This window comes from Anomaloglossus baeobatrachus, chromosome 12 (assembly GCF_048569485.1).
Source record: "Anomaloglossus baeobatrachus isolate aAnoBae1 chromosome 12, aAnoBae1.hap1, whole genome shotgun sequence".
Classification (NCBI taxonomy): domain Eukaryota; kingdom Metazoa; phylum Chordata; class Amphibia; order Anura; family Aromobatidae; genus Anomaloglossus; species Anomaloglossus baeobatrachus.
In genome coordinates, this window is record NC_134364.1 from 127,960,125 (window position 1) to 127,984,639 (window position 24,515).

Here is a 24,515-nt window from a genome sequence, read left to right on the forward strand (position 1 = left end):
ATAGTTTGTTACAACCCCACCAAATGTGTGGCAGCGTACCTTTGTCTGAGCCACAGCGCCAACACTCCTCCGGGACCATAGGGAAGGCTCTATGGAGGTTGACCGGGCATTGATACCATCTTGCCAGTAGCTTAAAGCTCTTTTCCTGGGCATTGCATGCTACTGAGATCTTGTGGGAGAACACATACGCCTTTCGTTTTTCCTCTTCAGTAAGGCTGAAACCTAATTCCGATTCCCATCTTCCAATGTAACTGGGGTCCTCAGAATAGAGGTTCCTGTTCATCATATTGCAAATGAGGGAGATCTGGTGCGTCGGAGGCAAACTCTGCAGGAATAAGTGTTCAAATGGGGTGGATGTATCCGGGGAGGGGGGCCTCTTCCCACCCAGCCAGGATCGCACAAAGGAGTGAAGTTGTATGTATTCGAGCCACCTCAATCTCAATCCGGGGAACGCGGCCTGAAAGTCTTCAAAAGGGGGCAAGTCTCTGCCCTGTAATATCTGCCCCAGTCTAATATCCAAACTTCGTTGCCAGCCCAGAAATCTCTCCACCGTACACCCCGGAGGGAAGCCCGGATTGCCGAACAAAGGCATCAGAGGAGTGGGCGAGCCAATCAGGCCACTTTTCAGCTTTGTGGCCTCCCATACCTCCAGTGTCGCCCTGAGCAAAATCCCACCAGGCTCCACCTGTCTCCTTACATCCTCCAACTCTTTTGGTAATAGCCAGGGAAGTGCCCCAAGCGGAACTGGGGAATAAAGCTGCTCTAGTGCCACCCACTGCTTGGTCTGCCGGTGAAAATGCCAGTCTAACAACCTAGCCACCAGGACAGCATGGTGATAGGTACGTAAATCAGGCAATCCGGCTCCCCCCCTCTGTTTGGGTCGTATCAAAGTCTGATATTTGATCCTTGGTTTTCCCCCTTTCCACACAAAGCGAACCAGTGCGGACCTCAATGTCTTAAAGAAGGCCGGAGGGGGATTTATAGGTATCGCCTGAAAGATGTAAAGGAATCGTGGTAGTATGTCCATTTTGAATGTGTTTACGCGGCCGAACCACGAAAGGGGTCGTTTGTTGTACTCTTCCATATCTTTTAGGGTTCTGTTTAATAAGACTTGGTAATTCAGGGAATAAAGTGTCCCCAGATTAGATGGGATCGTTACCCCTAAATATTTTATTGAGGATGCCTGCCATCGAAACGGGAATTTTTCTTTTAGTAGGGCGACTTCCTCTATTTTAAGGGAGATGTTTAGCGCTTCTGTTTTGGAATAATTTATTTTAAAATTGCTCAAATTTCCAAATCGTTCGAATTCTTTTAGTAGTGAAGGGAATGTGATCAAAGGTTGGGACGTATAGAGCAGGAGGTCATCTGCGTATATAGCCGTCTTAAATTCCCTGTCTCCAATGCTCAGACCGTGTACATTGGGGTTCTGTCTAATGGCCACTGCAAGGTGCTCCATAACAATGACATATAGAAGGGGGGATAAAGGGCACCCCTGACGGGTGCCGTTTCTGATTTCCACCGGATCCGAGAGGGCCCCGTTAACCCGAACTCGTGCCGACGGTCTAGAGTACAAGGCCATTATCTTACTCACAAAGTTCGGGCCTAAACCAATTTGTCTTAATGCTGAGTTCATGAATCCCCAATGAACACGGTCAAATGCTTTTTCTGCATCTATTGAGAGCAGCCCTAGGGGCTCCCTTCTCGACGCGGCTCTGGCTATTAGGTGAATTGTTTTGGTCACATTGTCGCGGGCCTCCCTACCCTGCACGAACCCAACCTGATCTGTGTGTATAATGGAGGGCAACAGAGGTGCCAACCGGCTAGCCAGTACTTTTGCGAAGATTTTTACGTCAATATTTATTAGTGAGATCGGGCGGTAGTTGGCTACCATTGTTTGGTCTTTACCATGTTTAGGTAGAACTGTGATGTGGGCTTCTAAGGATTGTGGGGTGAAAGGGGACGATTCTGATACCGAGTTATATACTTTTGTGAGGAATGGAGTGATTTGGGCTTTAAAAAGTTTATAAAAAGCAGGAGAGAACCCATCAGGTCCCGGGCTTTTACCACTTGGGGAGATCTCTATCGCTGTGGCCACCTCCCCCTCCTCGATTGTCCTGTCCAGTCCCCTGGCATCTTCCCCATCTAATGCAGGGAGAGCTGTCTCTGAAATGTATGACTCAATTCGGGCCTGTAATTCACCCGGGGCCATATCTGAGAATGTGCCCCGTATATTGTATAGTTCTGCATAGTATTCTTTAAAGTGATTTAAAATTTTTGCGGGGTCTTGCGTGTCTGAGTTTCCCCGAGTCTTTATTTTAGTAACGTGCGAAGCTTGATTTCGTGGGTGTAATAGCCGCGCAAGTTGTCGCCCGCTTTTGTCCGAGTGATTATATAATAGCCTTTTGAATTGATTTTGAAACCTAAGAAGTCTACAATCCAGTAGCTTTCTTAATTTGTCCCTTGTTGTTGTCAGATTGGCTAGAATATCCGAAGAGGGATTATTTTTGTGTGTTGTCTCTAGTGAATTAATCGTTCGGAGAAGTTGAGCCACCTCCTGTGTTCTCTCTTTTTTGATCCTTGTCCCGTGTTTTATTAGGATTCCTCTTATTACACATTTAAATGCCTCCCACTGAAATGGTAGGGGTGTAGAGTCCGTCGCGTGGGTGGACATAAAGACGTCCATTGTCTCCCTTAGGTCTGTTACACATGTTTCATCTCTTAATAAGGAATCGTTGAGCCGCCACGTCCACGCCCTGTTTGGGTAGTCCGGTGGGGAGATCTCCAGGAACACTGGAGCATGATCAGACCAGACCGCATTCCCTATAGCCGCGACCGGGTGCCACGAAATAACTCTTTGGCTGACCAGAATAAAGTCAATGCGACTGTAAGTCTGGTGGGGATTAGAGAAGAATGTATAATCTTTATCTGTGGGGTGCATGATTCTCCACACATCAACCATGTGGAGATCTGCTAACTTACGTTTTAGGGCGCTCAAGCGTCTCTGAGGTATGGCGCTCCTCCCCGTTGACACATCCATTGTGGGATTCAGTGCAAAGTTAAAGTCTCCTCCCACCAGCACCTCCCCCTCCGCGAATTCTGATAGATCCTTTAAAAAAGAGCAGCATGCATTAGTTTGATTAATATTTGGTCCGTACCAGCCCGCGATCGTGTAGACCACCGAGCCTATTTTAACTTTTAGCAAAGCATATCTGCCTGTCTCGTCTGTCTTAGAGTCTAAAACCGTGTGGACCAGGTTTTTGTGTATTGCGATTGAGACCCCTTTCGATCTTGATTCATTGTTCGTGCTGTGAAGCCAATGTGCAAAGTATCTGTTATGTAGATTTGGTATGTGGCCAGTTTTAAAGTGCGTTTCCTGAATGATGAAAATTTGAACTCTTTGTTTGTGCATCTCATATAGGATATGTGATCTCTTTTGGGGCACGTTGAATCCCCTAACATTCAGTGAGCCTATTTTTAACCCCGGCATTCTATCCCAGCGCAGCACTATCTCCTAAGGTAAAGAACACTCCGGGTACTAGGGGATTAACACAGGGAAGAGGGAAAGGAGGGGGAAGAAAAGGTTATGGTTATAAGTGGGGAGAAGACTAGAGTTCCTTTAGGAGGAAGATGAAGGTAAAAAAGGAAAAAGAAAAAAGAATACAAGAAAGTCAAGAAGTCAGCACTTCGAGTCCACCTCTGTCTCCCTGACTTTCCTCTAAGGGTGGGTCAGAGGAGAATAAAAAAAAAAAAAACTTCAAATTCTCGTCTTCCTCACCCCCAGCCACAAGAAAGGAGGGTGATACTTTTAACTAATCCTCGCAACGTGAGGAATAGAACCCTCTATAGAGGTTGTGCTTTCCAAGGGGAGAATCTCCCCCCGAGCCAAGAACTTTCAATATATGTAAGCTTAACTAAATATTATTGCGAGCATTTAAACCGATGCCCCCTACAGGTGTCAAAACTATATAATGGTACCAGTATTTGCTGTTGGTCTTCCTTTGCGGATCATGTTATCAATGCATATATTTATACACTTTCTTTATTATGAGGGAGCGACGGTCCCTCTCCACTTGCTCCTCCGCTCTTCTGTGTTACTCCTAGGTTTGTGCTCACAGAGGCCGGTCACAGTGGGGCCCTTAATGAGAGGCAACTGCCTCTAATCCTTAGAAAATAAGCATAACTGGGTTGTCTTGGGACGTGTGTGACCGGCCTCCGCAGCCCGACCATCAACAATAAATTTTATCAGTATAACCGTGATAAAGACCACTCGCTCAGAGCCTCATTCACTACTGCTCCATTTCCTCTCGTCTCATCCTTCTCCTCGGGTCTCTGCGCCGTTGTGGCTGCGGGTGATTCGGACCATCTGCCTGCAGACCCGATGGTAGCTCCGGCCACTCTGTTATCTGGACCCGCGGTAGATTCAATGCTGCCGTAAAGTCCTGAAGACCTCTGGGATGGGTAAGCATATGCATCCGGCCCTCTTGGTGTACTCTCAGACGAAATGGGAAGCCCCATGAGTATGGTATATTGCGTTCCCTGAGGACGTCTAGCAATGGCCTTAGAGCTTTCCTTTTCTGTAGGGTCCATCTCGATAAGTCCGGAAGGATCTGCAGGCGGGTTCCCTGGAAACGAACATCTCCCACTGCCCGAGCTTGGGTCATTATAGAGTCTTTCACTTGGTATCTGTGGACTCTGCAGATTACATCCCGTGGGAAGTTTGGATCCACGGGTTTAGGGCCCAGGGCTCTATGGGCTCTATCCAGCTCCAGGTGTGCCTCCCCGGGGGAACCGAGTAGGGGGTTAAAGATTTCTTTGAGTGTTGCATGCAGCTCTCCCGTGGGTACCGATTCTGGGAGCCCTCTGACCCTTATGTTGTTTCTTCGTCCCCTGTTTTCGGCATCGTCTATCATATCCGCCAGGTAGTGGAGTTGAAAAGAGTGAATAGATGTATCCTCTTTTTGTGTTGTAATTTGGGCAGACAATGTGGATGCAGCAGCCTCGATTGCTGTGACTCTTTCACCCCAGTGCTGGACCTCATCTTTCAGCATTGTCAATTCAGCTTTATAAGAACTTTCCAGTCTTTCAACATATTTCTCCATGTCATGTTTGGTTGGGATGTTTCTGATATGAGCAGCCAGGCTTTGAATATCCATGGCCAGTGTATGGCCCCCTAGAGCGGCTCTGTTGTCTGTTTCAGCTTCTGTGCTTTGGAGCTGTGGAGGGAGCTCCCAGCTTGTTATTATATTGGTATGTGGCATTATGATGGTATCTGCTTTCTGCCCCGGTTCCTGGTGTGCATTCATGTGGGGTAGATTAGAGTGAGAGGGGGGGCTTTGTTGGGAAGAGCTATGTGGTCTGCTGTTTGCTCCTTCATTCCCCTCCCCCCTCAGCACATTCCTGTTCTCAGCAGTTATCTCTCTCTGTGTGCCAGCTCCTGTCATCCAGGCTTCTATCTTATCACTGTTTAATGTCAGTGCGTGTGGCTGCTCTGCTTGTCTCCTGCCGCCGCTGCATGAAACAATTAACCCCTTCTCCCTCCCAGACAGAGACTCACGTTCAAGTGGTGACCTTTGTGTTATCAGCAGCGTCTCCTCTGCCCTCTCGGCGCCATCTTCCCTCCACGTGGGCACTGACTCACTGCTCATCGGAGGTCCCTGCAGCTCCTGATTCACTCCACCGGAGGCCTGTGGGGCTGTGCTGAGCATCGCTTCTGTCCCCTGCCTGTCTGCAGCACTCCTCAGGGACATGCGTGGGTGGATGGCCTCTGAAGCTGCTGCACGGTCTGTCATGCCTGCCTGACTGGGGCCTGTCAGGTATCTGGTTATGTCTCCCGTTGTCGCTGCAGGTGGTCTAACGGGTGCTGCTTTTGATCTCTGCCTCTTCCTGACTCCCATGGACTGGCTTTGATTGTGTTTACTGCTCTGTTTCTCCGTTTATTCTTGGCTCGGGTCAGGAGCAGTGCTCACATGCGTCTTGTCTCCACCATGGCCAGGCCACGCCTATCTTTTGTTATCTTTTTACAGAAAAATAAAACCGGTGTTGGACGGCAGCCCGCGGACGGTCTGCATTTTGCTAAGGGGGAATGTGTCGCCCTGGGCAAGCCAGGGGACACAGGTCACACACCACCACACCCTACATCCCAGGTAGGAACAACAAAGCTAACCAAAAATCCTTGTTGCCTTCCTCCAGGAGTCTGATGATTCACACCAGGGGGTGGGCCAGGCGGTTGGCTCCGCCCACCGAGGAGTTCACAGCTCTGGAGGCGGGAAAACCAGGCAGTCAGCTCAGGGAAGAGCTTGAGAGTGGAAGTTGAAGTCGAGTCAGGGAGGAGGAAGTGGAAGGAGTGGAGGAGTAGTCCAGATAGGGCTAGAGTAAACAAGTGAAAGCAGAAAAGTGGAAAAAGGAGGAAAGCAAGTGAGGTGACAGGAAAGAAGGAAAGCCTGAAGGGTCCAGCTTTGTGTAGAGCCAGGTCAGCAAGGTCAGCAACGGCGGTGACTGTCTGGAGGGGGACCGTTTGGAAGTTCCTGGAAGGACCCCGTTGGCTGTGTGCCCGGCGGTCTGGAGCAGTGTTCCGAAGGACAGTCAGCACCAGGGCAGGGGCCTCTCGGACCCCGGCAAGGCTAGGAGTCACCAAATTTGCCGAATCCGTCAGTGAAGGGGACGTAGATCCCCTAACAACAAAGTCCCGATTGAAGGCAACAGCCCAGCCAGTATAGAAGAGACACCGCCACCGCCAAGGCACCCGTTTCTTAGGGCCAGCGCCTGCGGGCAAAGAGTAGAGCTCCCCCGGTCCAGCTTGAAGCCGGGGAGCGGGTTACCGGTGGGGACCCATCGCAACCAACCAGTACATCAAGGTGCCAGGAAAAGGGACATCACCGTCACCTACCGGGAGAGCAAGTGCAGCCGTCCGTGGGACCGTCTATCCAGCCGTTTGGTTTACCGCAAAAACTGTGTCACGTCTCAGGCTGAGTGAGTACCACAGTGCCGCAAGGCACAGCGCTGCCCCCGCGTCCCTGCATCTCCCAAACCATCACCGGGCCCCGGGATCACCAACCCCTACCCACGGAGGGGCAACACAACACCTGGCTGCTCCGCGTCACCATCCCTGGGAGCCCCGTATAGAGCAGCGGTGGTGAAATCACCACAACCGTGGGTGGCGTCACGGACAATAATCATCCCCACACCTAACAAACCCCCTTTCACTCACGGGCGAGGAGTGCCGCTCGAGAAACCCCCGGGATCCGGCCCACGGCTCGAGCCACCACTGAGCAGCAACCGCCGGACCCGAGCAGAAGGGGTGAGCGTAGTGTGCTGACACCCTCCTCCCCGCCCGCGACATATAATTCTGGTATCAATGATATCTGGCAGGGAACGTAAATCTTCATAACGCCTATGTCTGCGACCACGGATAGATTGTGCTACTGTGAGCATGGTATTAGTTGATATTCTTGGCTGTGTGCCTGCATGTTGCTGTGGACTACTCTCTGCAAGAACTGGTGAAGGGCCACTTTGTTGCCCTGTAGACTGGCCTGGAATTACATTAGTGGATTGACTTGTGCCCAAACCCAAATCAGAGGACATTTCTTCTGCGTCTGGCTGGCTGGTGTTGGGGATTGGTGGAGGTTGATATGAGGTTGGCTCCATCTCAGAAGCAGAGGTCGCTGTTATACTGCTGACTGGGCTTCCTCACTATCTTCCAGGTTATCCTCTGTACTTTGATGAAAGAAAAAAAAAAATAAATTGTGTGCCTTTTAAATAAAACCACCATGTGATGTAATGGTAGAAACTTACTTTGGTACTTCCATAATGGGCATGAGGAAGGTGAGTCTTTCATAATGGACATATTTTTTCTTTTTTGCAGCGGCAGCTGTGGTGGCCACAGGGTTATACTCTCTTCTGAACTGGTCACGGGATGAGCGCCATCGCCGTTTAACAAGATCCACTGTTAAAAAAACCCCAAAACATTGTAAAATAAGGTCACAAATTCTAACAATTGAAGATTAAAAAAATAAGACATTATTCTTGTATTGCAGCAATTGTAAAAAATAGGAACACACATCCATGTGTATGAAAACAACAACCCATAACACTCATATAGTGACATAATAACACAATAAGCATGAGAAAGAAAAGTTCACCAGTAAAAATATTAAACCACTGATTAATCATTTATCTCCTTTCAAATTTCCAAAAAAAAAAAAAAAAAAAACCCTTCAGTAAGCCATGAGAAACAAAATGTCTATAAACCCATGAAGTGCCATATTTTCCATTATACACTACACATTACTGTTACCATTCCAGACATGGTGACACCAAGGAACATGCATAATAAACCAAACATAGAAATACAACTCAAAATGTATAGACAATTCACAGCACATTTGCAATAGAAAAAGCACAGAAATGCAAACCAAAAAAAACCCCAAACATATTTAATAGTGGCCTGACCACCCTGAAATGCCTTTTGTACATGCATAAAATGCTTTGCAGACCACATATACACATGCTGACATTACTAGAAAACTGCAATGAATACTTCAAAAGGCCAGAAAACTACACTCTCCTGTTTGCGAGTCTCCAGTGTAGCTCAAAGTGAGTCAGGCCCATTAATACATGCCAAACAAACTATACAAATATGATTATACCATACCTCCCAACCGTCCCGGATACAGCGGGACAGTCCCTCTTCTGAGCCTTTGATCCCGGGTCCCGCCCGTGAGGCTGATTGTCCCGTGGCTCCACCCACCCACTGTAGCCCCGCCTCGCTGTTTCTCCCTTCTATTCATTACAGAGTCGAGCGCGCACCTTGAAACTCCTGTGACTGCTGCTGAGGTATGAATCACCCCCTGCAGCAGAGCCGCCCCCCCCTGCACCAGAGCCGACCCCCCCCTCCCCCAGAGCGGACATCCCCAGCCCGGAGTTTCCCTGCAGCTGTTCTCTCTGATTCCCCCGTGTGCGGCTTCTCACTGCTGCAGATACACGGGGAATCAGGAAGCTGAGGAGACCGTGCAATCAGCACTTCTCTCTCCTGCAGATAGCACTGGCCAGTAATAACCTATGCAGAGTGGCATCTGCAGGCTTCTATTACCGATCAGTGGTCTCCTGCCTGTGGAGCAGAGCTGCTGGGTCCTAGCTTCCCAACAGCTTCAGCTCTGCTTTATCCTGGCTCCCCTACCAGTTAAAGGGAAACTGTCAGCAGAAATTTCACAATAAAAATAATAGATTCCCCTCTGCAGCTCCTGGGCTGCTTCTAGAAAGGTTCCTGTTGTTATTGTGCCCCCTTTGAGACCTACAAAAATACTTTATTACCTTTTTGTATGCACATGTGTTTTTATGGTCACGGGGGCGGGCTGTCTGGCGTCCGTTATTCCCCCTCCTGCCGCTTTACGCAGTCCCCCATTGCTCATTTACATACACAAGGACGCCTTCCTCATGTAACTGTCCTCCCGAAGTTTTGCGCATGTGAACGCTTTTTTAGGTGATTGCGCAGGTGCGAGATTATGGGCGGCGCTGTGATTGTCATCAGCAGCGTTAACCAAGTACCCGCCCATAATCTCGTGCCCGCACTTTTCCCTCTGACTCCACCGTTATGCGCAAGTGCTGGCCATATGAACCATGTTACCTATTACTGCTTGCACGAGATTATGGGCGGGTACTTGGATGACTTTGCTGATGACAATCACAGCGCCGCCCATAATCTCGCGCCCATGGTAATAGGTAACGTGGTTCATATGGCCAGTGCTTGCGCATAACGGTGGAGGCAGAGTGAGAAGCGTGGGCACGAGATTATGGGCGGGTACTTGGATGACGCTGCTGATGACAATCACAGCGCCGCCCATAATCTCGCGCCCACGGTAATAGGTAACATGGTTCATATGGACAGTGCTTGCGCATAACAGTGGAGGCAGAGTGAGAAGCGCGGGCACGAGATTATGGGTGGGTACTTGGATGACGCTGCTGATGACAATCACAGCGCCGCCCATAATCTCGCGCCTGCGCAATCACCTCAAAAGCGTTCACACTTTGCACAGTGCTCAGTCCGGCGAGAGTGGCACTGGGCATGCACAAAACTTCAGGAGGACAGTTACATGAGGAAGGCGTCCTCATGTATGGAAATGAGCAATGGGGGACGGCGTACAGCGGCAGGAGGGGGAATAACGGACGCCAGACAGCCCGCCCCCGTGACCATAAAAACAGATTTGCATACAAAAAGGTAAGACTTCATAAAGTATTTTTTTAGGTCTCAAAGTGGGCACAATAACAACAGGAACCTTTCCAGAATGCAGCCCAGGAGCTGCAGAGGGGAATCTTTTATTTTTTTTGCTAAATTTCTGGTGACCGTTTCCCTTTAAAGGGAACCTATCAGGTGCAATCTGCACTCAGAGCCAGGAGCAGTTCTGGGTATATATTGCTAATCCCTCCCTAACTGTCCCTGTATACACTAGCATAGATAAAGGCATCTATAGAAAAAGTATTTTTAAAGAGCTTATAGCTTATGCTAATTAGCGCGGGGACTAGTCCCAAGGGCGTTACTTCACTTGGCTAGTCGGCTCACATAGCGTGTTAGTACTCACACAGGGGCGTAATAACATGCTAACATGCTATGCGAGCCGACTAGCCAAGTGAAGTAACGCCCTTGTGACTAGTCCCCGCGCTCATTAGCATAAGATATAAGATCTTTAAAAATATTTGTTCTTGATCTCTTTATCTATGCTAGTGTATACAGGGACGGTTAGGCAGGGATTAGCAATATGCGCCCAGAACTGCTCCTGGCTCTGAGTGCATATTGCACCTGACAGGTTCACTTTAAAGGGAACCTGTCACCAGATTTGGGGCCTATAAGCTGCGGCCACCACCAGCGGGATCTTATATACACATTCTAACATGCTGCATACCTCCCAACCGTCCCGGATACAGCGGGACTTTCACGCTTTACGTTGTTTGTCCCGTTGCCACGGGCGGGACGGCCGGCTCCCGGGCTCCGCCCACCCACTCTCTCTCTGCCTCCCTGCTTTTCCCTCCTACCATCCTAGTAGACGTGGCATAGAGAGGAGCGCTGCCTGTGCTGCTGCTGGTACAGTAAACTAATCTCCCCAGCGCTGATTTCCCTCCCTCCCCCCTCACCCCCGGCCGGAGCCTGTCTGTGCGGTCGGCCGGCCGCCTGTCTGTGCGGTCGGCCCGCCACCTGTCTGTGCGGGCGCCCCCCTGCCGCCTGTCTGTGCGGGCGCCCCCCTGCCGCCTCTCTGTGCGGGCGCCCCCCTGCCGCCTGTCTGTGCGGGCGCCCCCCTGCCGCCTGTCTGTGCGGGCGCCCCCCTGCCGCCTGTCTGTGCGGGCGCCCCCTTGCCGCCTGTCTGTGCGGGCGCCCCCCGCTGCCTGTCTGTGCGGGCGGCCCGCCGCCTCATTGTGCGGGCGGCCGGCCGCCTCTCTGTGCGGGCGGCTGGCCGCCTCTCTGTGCGGGCGGCCCGCCGCCTGTCTGTGAAGGCGGGCGGCCGGCCGCCTGTCTGTGAAGGCGACCGGCCGCCTCACTGTGCGGGCGACCGGCCGCCTCACTGTGGCTGCCTGCGTGTCCGTGCTGGAGGCCCGCCGGCTGCCTGCGTGTCCGTGCTGGAGGCCCGCCGGCTGCCTGCGTGTCCGTGCTGGAGGCCCGCCGGCTGCCTGCGTGTCCGTGCTGGAGGCCCGCCGGCTGCCTGCGTGTCCGTGCTGGAGGCCCGCCGGCTGCCTGCGTGTCCGTGCTGGAGGCCCGCCGGCTGCCTGCGTGTCCGTGCTGAATGGGTGTGGATGGGGAGTGGATATGGGCGTGACTGTAAAATGGGTGTGGTTAGGGGGCGTGGCCTAAAAATTTGCCCGCAAACTTTGTCCCTCTTTTCCTTCTTTAAAAGTTGGGAGGTATGTTATACTCTGCCTACAGAATGAGCACATGTAGGTAAAGACAGGAGCAATGCAAATATCTGTACTCACCATATCTATTTTTCTTTCCAGGGGTTCATTGATTCATTGAGCCCATCCATTCCTAGGGTAGACTATCTCTGCCACAGACATCCATGGTCGTTCCACCATTAACCTGTCATGATAGCCATCAACATGTGTGTCCCACAGCTCTGGATGCCTCTCTACTTCTCCAATCAGCCTCTCTGTATCGATTCTGGGCGCCATGGTCAGTACCTGTGTTCTCTGTGCACAAAGTTCCCCTGCAGTGAGAGGACAGGTGCCCAGCTGCTGTCTCGCGTGCAAATGAGACAGGAAATGTATGTTTGGCGCCAGAATTAATGGCCTACAATTGACCTAATAGATTGGTAACAAGTGTTTCAAATTTTGTGATGAAAAACCGACACGGACGATACGTGCTGAACACGGACATACTCGTGTGCGGTCCGTGCAGGCACGGACCCATAGACTAAAGCGGGTCCGTGCCTGCGTGTTGCCGGCAAAAAACGGACATGCTGTCCGTGTAGAAAAGCGCACACACGTACTTACCACACGGACACACGTTCCGTGTGATTTTACGTGCGTGTGCCATCTACCATTGAATAACATTTACAGATCAATGTGATATTGCAAAAAAGGCTTCTAGCTGGACTTTACAAGTTGCTCATATGACCTTTAAGTTTTAGCAAAACAAAAATGTAGAGTCATGCCTATGAGATAAGAAGAAGATAAGAAGAACATTTAGAGACAATAATAATCCTTGAGTTTGTCTCTTATTCCGAAGGCTCCATGACTATGAACTACTTACTAAATTTCTAATAAAATATCTTTAATAAAGAAATAGAGAAACTATTAACCCTTCTTTATCAATTTCCCCCTTTTGTAAATGGTATAACCTTCACTACAGGGTCAGTAGGCGTCCAAACAGGAGCTGCTGGCTCATGGGCCTAGTACCCATGAGGGGTCTTCCTACCACTTCACCCATCCACCCTCAGTGTGGACACCTACTCCCCGTCAGTAGAGGCCATTTGGGGTCCGTAGTAAACTACAGAGGGTTCCATACTGAAACTCTTAGAACATACATTATTCAATAGTTTAGGTAATGCATATATCAATGCTTTTACAGCTATATAAAGCAATAGACAGAATAACAATATTTGCATACAGGATTGTATAATGCCAGAAACCCAACCTGCCAGGCCCTTAAACCAATTAGCTGGATTCATAAAAGAAAATGTATTTCCTCACCAGGAGTCTTCGCTGGAGTCATCCATATATATACATATATACATACACATGTATATACATATATTAGGAGAACAGATAAAAACTGGTGACTATGTATGTAGATACACACATAGACACAAACACACGGAAACAATCATTGTCTTTTCCACAGATAGCAACATCATTATATTGAAGACTGAACCATAATCCATCGTAGGTAATGGGGCCTGAATGAGGGATCTTAGTCTTTACTTTGGTAACTACACCCTCAATGTCCGGATTGTATTCCATCCACCACGACTGTCCCCTAGGCTGTGTGATATTTAGCTGGAACCAGGGATTAGTGACCTTTCCAGCTATAGTCAAGGTGGCAAATACATCTTTTCACCAGAATATCCATAGAGTCCAGGTTTCATTGTACATACAGTCTGATATCAACACCTCCTGTGGTTCCAGAGGTAAGGCTAAATAAGGCATAGTCTTTGAAGAAATAGGACTGTGTGTGCAGATCCAACAGTCTTTTGGCTTTTCTCCTTCCATGTCCTCAGTAAGAGAAATATGGTGGCGAATGAGTTTATTATCCCAGTCCGTATTTAAAAGTTCGCTCAGTGCCTTTGTTTGGTGCAGCAACCCTGCTACACCTAGCAGGATAATTAGCAAAACTATCATTCTGCCGGTGGAGTGACCTTTTTACAGTGACTGGCGTGGATCCAGGTGGGCTTTCCCTCAAGTTTCACTGAGGTGGATGTGGTCAGCTGGACTTGGAATGGGCCATCAAAGCGTGGATCTAGGCTCCTTCTCACGTGTCTGCGCACGACCACCCAATCACCTGGATTCAGCTGATGCACATCTGCACTTGCATTGGGATCTGGAATGGATGAAAAGACATGTTTATGCACCACATTAAGTCTTTCCTGTAAGGCCTGGACGTAGGCTGTCATAGTGCCGTGCTGCATCTGTAACACTTGTGGAAAGTAGAGACCTGTTTTTGGGGCACTACCAAAAAGGACTTCAAAAGGAGACAAGCCTGTCTTTCTATATGGAGTGTGTCTGACTAAAAAGAGTGCCAGGGATAAGCACTCTACCCAATTCTTTCCTGTCTCTGCCATAGCCTTTTGAATTTTTAGTTTGTGTCCCGTTTAATCTCTCTACTTTTCCACTGCTCTGTGGATGATAAGGGGTATGGAATGCCTGCTCTATTCCCAGGGCCTGCATAATGTCCCTCATTATTTCTCCAGTGAAGTGTGTACCCCTGTCACTTTCTATGGCTTCTGGGATGCCATACCGACAGACTAGTTCCTTCATCAGTTTTTCTGCAGTTGTTTTAGCATTTGCACATTTTACTGGATAGGCCTCAACCCATCCTGAGAAGAGATCTACACATACCAGGACGTATTCATACACTCCTACCTTGGGTAGTTGTATGTAGTCTATTTGCAGTCGTTGACACGGTAGAGCGGTCTGGGTGTTGCTTTCTTAGGGACTTTTACTGTTTTATCTGGGTTGTGTTGTGCGCAGATAATGCAGGATTGTACGTGTTTGGAGGCTACGTAACTGAAGCCAGGAGCGATCCAGAAGGCATTCACCTGGTTACACATGTGACTTTTTGAGGCGTGAGTGGGGCCATGTGTTGCTTGTGCCATCATAGGGAACAGGGACCTTGGTAAACCCAACCTATCCTTACTTTCCCATACTCTATTCGAGTTCAGCCCAGCTCCCATTTTCTCCCAGCGTTCCTTCTCTGTTTGGGCAGCCTGATGCTGGAGGGATTTCAGGACATCCAGACTCACTGTGGCTGGGACTTGCTGGCTCCCTGCCACTATCCTCTGATCCCTAGGCCTCTTTGCTGCTGCTTTCGCAGCGGCATCCGCCCTTCTATTGCCCGCTACCTCCAGTGAGTCACCTTTTGTGTGTGCTTTCACCTTAATGATGCCAACCTGGACTGGTAACATTAGTGCCTCCATTAACCGTTTTACCAATTCTGCATTTTTAATAGGCTTACCAGCTGACGTAAGAAAAGCTCTACTTCTCCAGATGGGGCCAAAATCATGACAGATCCCAAATTCATAATTTGAGTCTGAATAAACATTAATTTTCCTACCTGATCCCGCTCTACACGCCTCAATGAGCGCTGTTAGCTCCGCCTCCTGCGCGGACATGTGCGGCGGGAGTGGTTCAGCTCGGATTACCTCATGTGAGGATACTACTGCATATCCAGTGTAGAATCTCCCATCCAGGTGGTATCTGGAGCCATCTACAAAAAACTCAAAATCTGCATTAGTAATAGGTGTATCATAGACATGTGGAAAACCTGCTGTCTCCTGACTCATCAGCTCTATGCAGTCATGCTCGTGTGTCATGTCAAAGTATTCATCCTCACTTGCTACCATTGTCACCAATTCCCCCTTTTCTGAATCTACTGGCAAAAGGGTGGCTGGATTCAGAACATTACACCTCTTGAGGGTGACATACTCAGGAATCAGAAGGGCACATTCAAGTCTGAGCTGTCTGGCCATAGACAGGTGTTTCGGTTGGACTTGCACAAGTATAGCATGGATGTCATGCGGGGAGTAAATTGCTAAGGGAAATATCAATGTGATCTCGCAAGCTTTCCCTAGCAGTACTGCAGCAGCCGCTACAGCATGGACACACGTGGGTGACCCTTGGACAACTGGGTCCAGTCGCGCTGAGTAGTTTAAGGGAATGGAAGGAATCAATAGCTTCCTGAGCGAGGTCAAAGGGGTCAGATGACAGACCATCATAGAGGGGTTGCATCATTTGCGAGGCAGACCTTATCCAAGGCCTGCAGTATGACACTAAGCCCAAAAAGGTGCGCAGTTGCTGGTGGGACCTGGGTAGGGAGAGATTTTGGACTGCTTGTTTTCTCTCCTCAGTCAGGTGTCTTGTACCTTCAGAGATACAGTGACCCAACTATGTTACCTTTTGCTTACAGTACTGTAATTTTTCACGTGAAACTTTGCAACCATTCTCTGCCAGGAAACACAGCAAAGAAATTGTGGCTTCCTTGCAGGACGTCTGGTCTGGACAGCAGAGCAAAAGGTCATCCACATACTGCAATAGCGTAACCTGTGGATGAGGCGGTTGCTCCAGAATTCCTGCCATCGCTGTAGAATAAATGGTAGGTGAATTCATTCCTCCTTGCGGGAGGACTGTCCACATGTACTGTTTCCCCTCATGTGTGAAGGCAAAAAGATACTGACAGTCAGGGTGTAGAGAATAATTCTGGCACACTTAGAGGATATATGAAAAGAAGAAAATCTTGGAATGCTTAAATGGTTTTATTTGTGCATAAGTCAAAAAAATGATGATAATTCATCCATCCAACGTTTCGACCATTTGAAGGTCTTTGTCAAGGACAAATTTATCTATATGGACAACTGTGTGGTGTATGTTCAATAATACGAAAACATCACCATGCAGTCAAAAATGGACAAAGGTGTAATCCTATATATAGGTGTGCCTTTCTCCACTTGTACCTTATGCATTGAAGTAAATTGATGATAAATAGTAGTGACCTTTTTCCAGAGGGAATGAAATATAGACAATTCTGAAAAAGCTGTTTAGCTGTCAAAGGTGGATACCTGAGGGCATAGGAGAAAATATCGTGTTTCCTTCACTGATGGTTTCTCAGTTGCCTCAGAAGAAAAGGAATGTTCTGAAAAATGCAGAAATAGTATACTGATACTTTCACTGAGTAATTCACAATCGCCTCAGGGTAACATAAGTGCTTAATATTGTTCCAACAAGGTGAACATGTATAGGATCATGAAATGAAAAGGACTCCTTATGGGGTTATCAAAGAGACCCTGAGGTATTAGATACTGGAAGTATTAGGTACAGGAAAGGGCTAGTGAGCCATATATGGTGTCACGTATCTTGCGTTGGTGATATAGGGTGTGGGCCCCAAGGAGACGTGCACTTCCAGTATCTAATACCTCAGGGTCTCTTTGATAACCCCATAAGGAGTCCTTTTCATTTCATGATCCTATACATGTTCACCTTGTTGGAACAATATTAAGCACTTATGTTACCCTGAGGCGATTGTGAATTACTCAGTGCAAGTATCAGTATACTATTTCTGCATTTTTCAGAACATTCCTTTTCTTCTGAGGCAACTGAGAAACCATCAGTGAAGGAAACACGATATTTTCTCCTATGCCCTCAGGTATCCACCTTTGACAGCTAAACAGCTTTTTCAGAATTGTCTATATTTCATTCCCTCTGGAAAAAGGTCACTACTATTTATCATCAATTTACTTCAATGCATAAGGTACAAGTGGAGAAAGGCACACCTATATATAGGATTACACCTTTGTCCATTTTTGACTGCATGGTGATGTTTTCGTATTATTGAACATACACCACACAGTTGTCCATATAGATAAATTTGTCCTTGACAAAGACCTTCAAATGGTCGAAACGTTGGATGGATGAATTATCATCATTTTTTTGACTTATGCACAAATAAAACCATTTAAGCATTCCAAGATTTTCTTCTTTTCATATATCCTCTAAGTGTGCCAGAATTATTCTCTATTAGACTTGCTATTTTTTCTGAGCACCTAATATATAACGCAGTGAGCCAGGAATAATCGTTTTGCATAGTCAGGGTGTAGAGGCACAGAGAAAAAATCAATTACTGTAAAACATTTGGAGGTCCCTGGGATTTGTGACAGTAAGGTATGTGGGTTTGGAACAATTGGTGTTACACTCTCAGTGACAGCATTGACAGCTCTCAAATCATGCACCATTCTGTATGTATCAGGGGAACCTTTGGGCCCTTTTTTTCTTGATTGGATACAAGGGAGTGTTACAGGGGAGGACCTTTGTACTAGAGCCCCTGCTTGCACATATTCTCTTATATCTCTGGTCAGGGCCATTGATTTGGCCGGGCTTAAGGGATACTGTTTTATCAAGGGACTTTCAGACACCAATCCCTCCTGTCCCTTCGTGGTCACCAGTTTCCTAGGCCAGAGGCAAAGGAGGAGGGAAGGAATGAGGAGAGTCAGTCTGCTTCCTCTCCTATTTGGGGTTTTTGCACTGTCGGGCGTAATGTCCATTCTGTCCACAATTCCAGCACTGTACGGTCGCTCGGTCACCTGGTGCCCCCCCTCTCTGCTTCCACTGTTTTACTTGTGCTCTAGCATGCATAACTGGTCGCTTGCATTTTGTCAGTTCAACCCCCTTAGCTACTTGCAGAAGGTCTGTTGGGTCCATGTTTCTCCACTCAGGTCTGGCCGTCTGTACTGCTTCTCGTAAAAACTTATTCATACCCTTAAACGAATATACTCATCAGTATTTTGTCATTAAGGGAGGTTCTGACTTTGTACCCCATGTCTGCCCACTTCAGCTGTAACCTCCAAAAGTACGTCTCTATACTCTCCCCTTCCTGCTGTATTACGTCAGTCAGGGAAAGAGGGAAAGGTTGGTCTTCAGGGTCAGATAACTGTTTTCTTTCCTCACCGTCAGAGTAATATCCAGCTTCCTCCCCAAAACTCAATTCCTTCACTACCTCTGTCTCAGTGTCAGCGTCCTCTGTCATCACATGTGATCTGGTTCGAACAGGATTTAGTGCAATCCGCTTAGGGCGAGTAACATTACACGTAGCACAAGTACTTCTCCAGTCTGGGTTTTTCTGACTACAATGTTTACAAGTCCATTCATCTGGTCTGGGTTTCTGATCATGTGAAGGGGGGCGGTAGCAGTCACAGTTTTTGCTCTTGGTGCATTAAAACATTTATAATACACTTTACATAACAATAATATAATACTACATCCCACTGTTATTTCTTTACATCCACAATGCTGCACCTCTTCCCTGAATCTGTGCCATTTCTCAACATCCAAACACCCACACTCTGGCATGTCTGCCTTTCTGAGTATTGGTCTGATATTTTTCACTGCTTCCTTGACTTTCCTTTCTTGCACTATCTGTTTGGCTGTTTTGGATCCTGCTGGAGCCCCACGCTGCACACTGAACAAGTTGCCCATGGCTTCAACTTATTCCCACACAGCCCACCTTTCTGCAAATGCCCTCTCAGTGTCCCTGGACCTTGTCAACAGGCCACACGTCTCCTGGCAAGTCAGAATGGGCTCTCAAGTTGTAGCTGGAAGGCTAAATCAGCATTCACTCTCACCTGCTACACTTGCAGGGCTTATTGGGAAGGGTTAAAAAAACACCTCTCTCACCCAATAGACCAGATGACTAAAGCAGGAAGGACCAGGTGTGATAGTCCTCTCACCTACTAGACCACCTCCATGTAAGTGGGAAGGCCACACTGCTCTCTAATCCACTTAGACCTGATGTGCAGTTGGGTACCCCATGCTGGTCCTTTACAAAGTATTCCAGCAATGAACGTAAACTAGAGTTAAACCAAAACAATCCTCAGAGCTGACTTCTCACAGAGGGCAGAAAATCGCGCAGCTGTTCACTAGCCCCCTCCCAACAGAATAGCAGCGCACAGTTTGTTTAGCAAGAGTCTTATCTCGTCCAGATTCAGCTTTCCAAAACACAATCCTAGCAGAAAATTGAGATTACTTATATACCTTCACAGTACTAATATTCTACTTAAAGGGAAAAACTACTTTGCTATAAAACCTTCATCCCCATTTTGAGGGGAAGAAACACACAATATCTCACTATAAGGACAGATCCCAGGACCACTTGTCTACTCATTAATTGATTCCAGAAACTTATGTAACAATACACCTTCCAAGGATCAGTTAACCTCACATGCAAATAAAATTATTTAAACCGCTCTTGACACTGATGGGAAAAAATACATATGTCAGGTATCCACTCAAATACTCTATATGACTATGCCCTGTGACATTTCACAACCGGAATAATTTTCACAGTCCACAGTATGACCTATAACCATTAGACTTATACATACATATTATTTCACCAAGTCTCTTATCTCAATTACTCATCACTTTGTTATTCAGAGGCTTCTCATCAATATACAACACCCTATTGCCTGCCTACTTTATCTAGGCATTAGTATGAAACCACTTATGAACACATATCCCTAGACCAGTGTATTATTGCCCATCAAAGATGCAAAGATGGCCAAAGCAAAACACAAAACACAGCAACACAGCAAATGTAATTATACAGAGACTGTCCCAAATTCCGTGCTATGCAATCTATGCAATCAGTTAATGGACGGACAACAGATTATCTTATTACTCTATATTTCAACTCTCATTCAGACATGCATGAGAAAAAAACAATACTCACTGGTGATGCCAGAGTTCTTGAACCGTGTGTACAGCCTTCCCAGAAAATTCGGGAAATTAGAGAGAGTGAAATAAAGTGTAAGAATAAAGCTTCTCACCTTGCTGCAGCTGAAATTTCACTGTCTCAAGAGTCCTCAAAACTTCTTCCGAATAGGCTGGTTGGCCACGGCTTCACGTTGGGCACCAAAAACTGTTGTAGCTGTTTTGTTTTGTCACAAGTCGGCTTATGGGATCACCAGTGAGGTCCTCTGAATTAGGCCTCTTCAGACCTAATCAAGATCGAGCGCTCGGAGAAAAAGACCTGCATTCATGTGAGCATGATCAATTTTCTGTTATTCAGCTAAGGTACAGTTTATTTATACCATTTACAGATCAATGTGATATTGCAAAAAAAGCTTCTAGCTGGACTTTACAAGTTGCTCATATGACCTTTAAGTTTTAGCAAAACAAAAATGTAGAGTCATGCATATGAGATAAGAAGAAGATAAGAAGAACATTTAGAGACAATAATAATCCTTGAGCTTGTCTCTAATTCCGAAGGCTCCATGATTATTATGAACTACCACCAGATATATTTACTAAATTTCTAATAAAATATCTTTAATAAAGAAATAGAGAAACTATTAACCCTTCTATATCAACATACTGAGGTAAAAGCTCCCCAATACTGACCATGTGCACAAGGCCTTACACATACTGAGGTAAAAACTCCCCAATACTGACCATGTGCACGAGGCCTTACACATACTGAGGTAAAAACTCCCCAATACTGACCATGTGCACGAGGCCTTACACATACTGAGGTAAAAACTCCCCAATACTGAACATGTGCACGAGGCCTTACACATACTGAGGTAAAAACTCCCCAATACTGACCATGTGCACGAGGCCTTACACATACTGAGGTAAATACTCCCCAATACTGAACATGTGCACGAGGCCTTACACATACTGAGGTAAATACTCCCCAATTCTGAACATGTGCACGAGACCTTACACATACTGAGGTAAATACTCCCCAATACTGAACATGTGCACGAGGCCTTACACATACTGAGGTAAAAACTCACCAATACTGAACATGTGCACGAGGCCTTACACATACTGAGGTAAATACTCACCAATACTGACCATGTGCACGAGGCCTTACATATACTGAGGTAAATACTCCCCAATACTGACCATGTGCACGAGGCCTTACACATACTGAGGTAAAAACTCCCCAATACTGAACATGTGCACGAGGCCTTACATATACTGAGGTAAATACTCACCAATACTGACCATGTGCACGAGGCCTTACACATACTGAGGTAAAAACTCCCCAATACTGACCATGTGCACGAGGCCTTACACATACTGAGGTAAATACTCCCCAATACTGAACATGTGCACGAGACCTTACACATACTGAGGTAAATACTCCCCAATACTGAACATGTGCACGAGGCCTTACACATACTGAGGTAAATACTCCCCAATACTGAACATGTGCACGAGACCTTACACATACTGAGGTAAATACTCACCAATACTGAACATGTGCACGAGACCTTACACATACTGAGGTAAATACTCACCAATACTGAACATGGCACATGACCTTACACATACTGAGGTAAATACTCACCAATACTGAACATGGCACATGACCTTAGGCTTTTTTCACACAGGGTGTTTTTTTCTGCAGCAAAATCTGAGCAAAAGCTGCAGCTTGTTATTAGCATGTATTAGCATTAAACCAATTAAAAAAAAAAAAACAAAGAAAAAAAAACTGCAAAACCGCCCTATGTGAACATAGCATAAATACTAAGGTAACAAAAACTCTAATACTGAACGTATGCAGGAGGCCTTAGGGCACATGCAGACATTGAGTATTTGGTTAGTTTCTTACCTCATTATATGTAAGGCCATGTGTGCACATTCAGCATTTGGTAAGTTTTTTTTACCTCCGTATCTGTAAAAAATACTGAGGTAAAAAAACCTCACCAAATACTCAATGTGTGCACATGGCTTATTGTAGTAGTGAAAATATATGGGTTTGGGATTGGTGTGGGCAGATGTCCCTGCCCTGTACACTGTGTGCGCCCCTCCATTATATCCACTACATACATCATGATACATGCAGAATATCCTGATGGAGGGGCACACACAGTATGTGGAGTCAGACATTGGAAATATCCAAGATGGAGGGTGGGCCAGTGGGGCGCACACTGAGCCCCACTGGCCCACCCTCCATCTCTAATATATAAAGCTGTGTGTGTGTGTGTGTCCGTGTGTGTCCGCTAAAGCAATCCGCACCGTTGCATTTACAATCACGAAATTTTGCACAGACGCCTCGTGTGACCCAGGGAACGTCATAGACTATGTTTTGACGGGAAAATTTAACCCCGCGCTTTACAGTTGCTCTCTAAAATCCTGCCTCCATTAAACTGAATAGAGGTGAGAGTTATAGGCTATTAATAGCAACTGTCAGTGGTTGCTATAGGAACAAAATAAACTGTAAGGGTGGAAACACATCTATGCGAGTAAAATAGGTCCGACTGGGCTGAAAAATACTCGGCTGATTTTAGTTCACGTTAGGTGCGAGTGCAACGCAAGTGCGATGCTTTTTTTTTTTTCCCTCGTGTGTGTGCGACGCGTGTGTGTTGCGATTGCGATGCGAGTTATCTGCCAGAGTTCACTTAATTTAAATGATCGACACATGGAATTTGCCTATTTAAATGTTCCAGCCCCCCACGTGGCTTTGGGTCTCACGTGTGCTTTGTATTCATCACAAGACACTGGATTTCTTTCAGCATTGAAGCATTATCCTATTGTCATCTAAAAAAGGAACAATGTCAAATCATTTGACATTCAATACGACAGAAAGAATATTACTTCATTGGGTACTTTCACGCCGTTTTGGAACATACTATCATGAACCATCCCTTACATCTATGCGAAGATATTGGCTCCATCCAATTGTCCGTCGCCGTGCAACAAGAGGTCATTTTACCCGTCTTTATGAAAAATTACGCGAACACAGTGACAAGATTTATGCCTACTGTCGCATGGATTTGACTACATTTGACTTCATCCTCACAGAAATTCGTCCTGATATAACCAGACAGAACACCCGTTTTCGAAAAAGTATATGCCCAGAGGAACGGCTATTGCTTACATTAAGGTATTTATTGTTTTTGTAGAAAATCTTTAAAAAATTTACATCACTATACAAATGATGCCAAATTTAAATTGCTAAAATATAACACAATTAATTAATCCATATTCTCTATATACAGATATCTCTCTACTGGAGTTTCATATGCTGCTTTGCATCTTGAATTTTTACTTGGAAAGTCCACTATATGTTCGATTGTGTCAACAACCTGTGCAGCAATTTGGGATAACCTGCACAATACAATGATGCCTGAACCAACAGTCGAAATGTGGCTTCAAATTTCAAAGGGCTTCACTAATAACTGCCAAATGCCAAATTGCATTGGAGCAATTGATGGCAAGCATGTTCGAGTTCGCAAGCCTCCAAACTCAGGATCGCTTTATTACAATTATAAACATTTTTTCTCTGTCGTTCTTCTGGCTGTTGCCGATGCGACATACCGATTTACTTTAATGGATGTTGGTGCCTATGGTGGTGCTGGGGATTCCCAAATTTTCACACAATCCACTATGTGTGCACGTATGTTGCAATCTACTTTACATATTCCTTTTCCCCAAATTGTAAAGGGTACTCAGGGACCCGCCATACCTTATTATTTTGTTGGTGATGAGGCATTTAAATTGTCAAGCAATATGATGCGACCATATCCCAGACGTACATTAACTCCTATGCGACGCATTTTCAATTACAGACTCTCGAGGGCCTGAAGGGTAGTTGAATGTGCTTTTGGGATAATGTGTGCTAAATGGCGAATACTGTACACACATATCCAGCTAAATGAACAAATGTAATTAAAGTAATTAAAGCAATAGTAATTCTGCATAATGTGACACGAACAAAAGAATGTCTTGATGCAGTAAATCAAGATATTCCTTTTTTTCAAGATCCCCATTTGTTAATTCGTTCCCAAAATGTAGAACAACTTTGGTCAGGGATA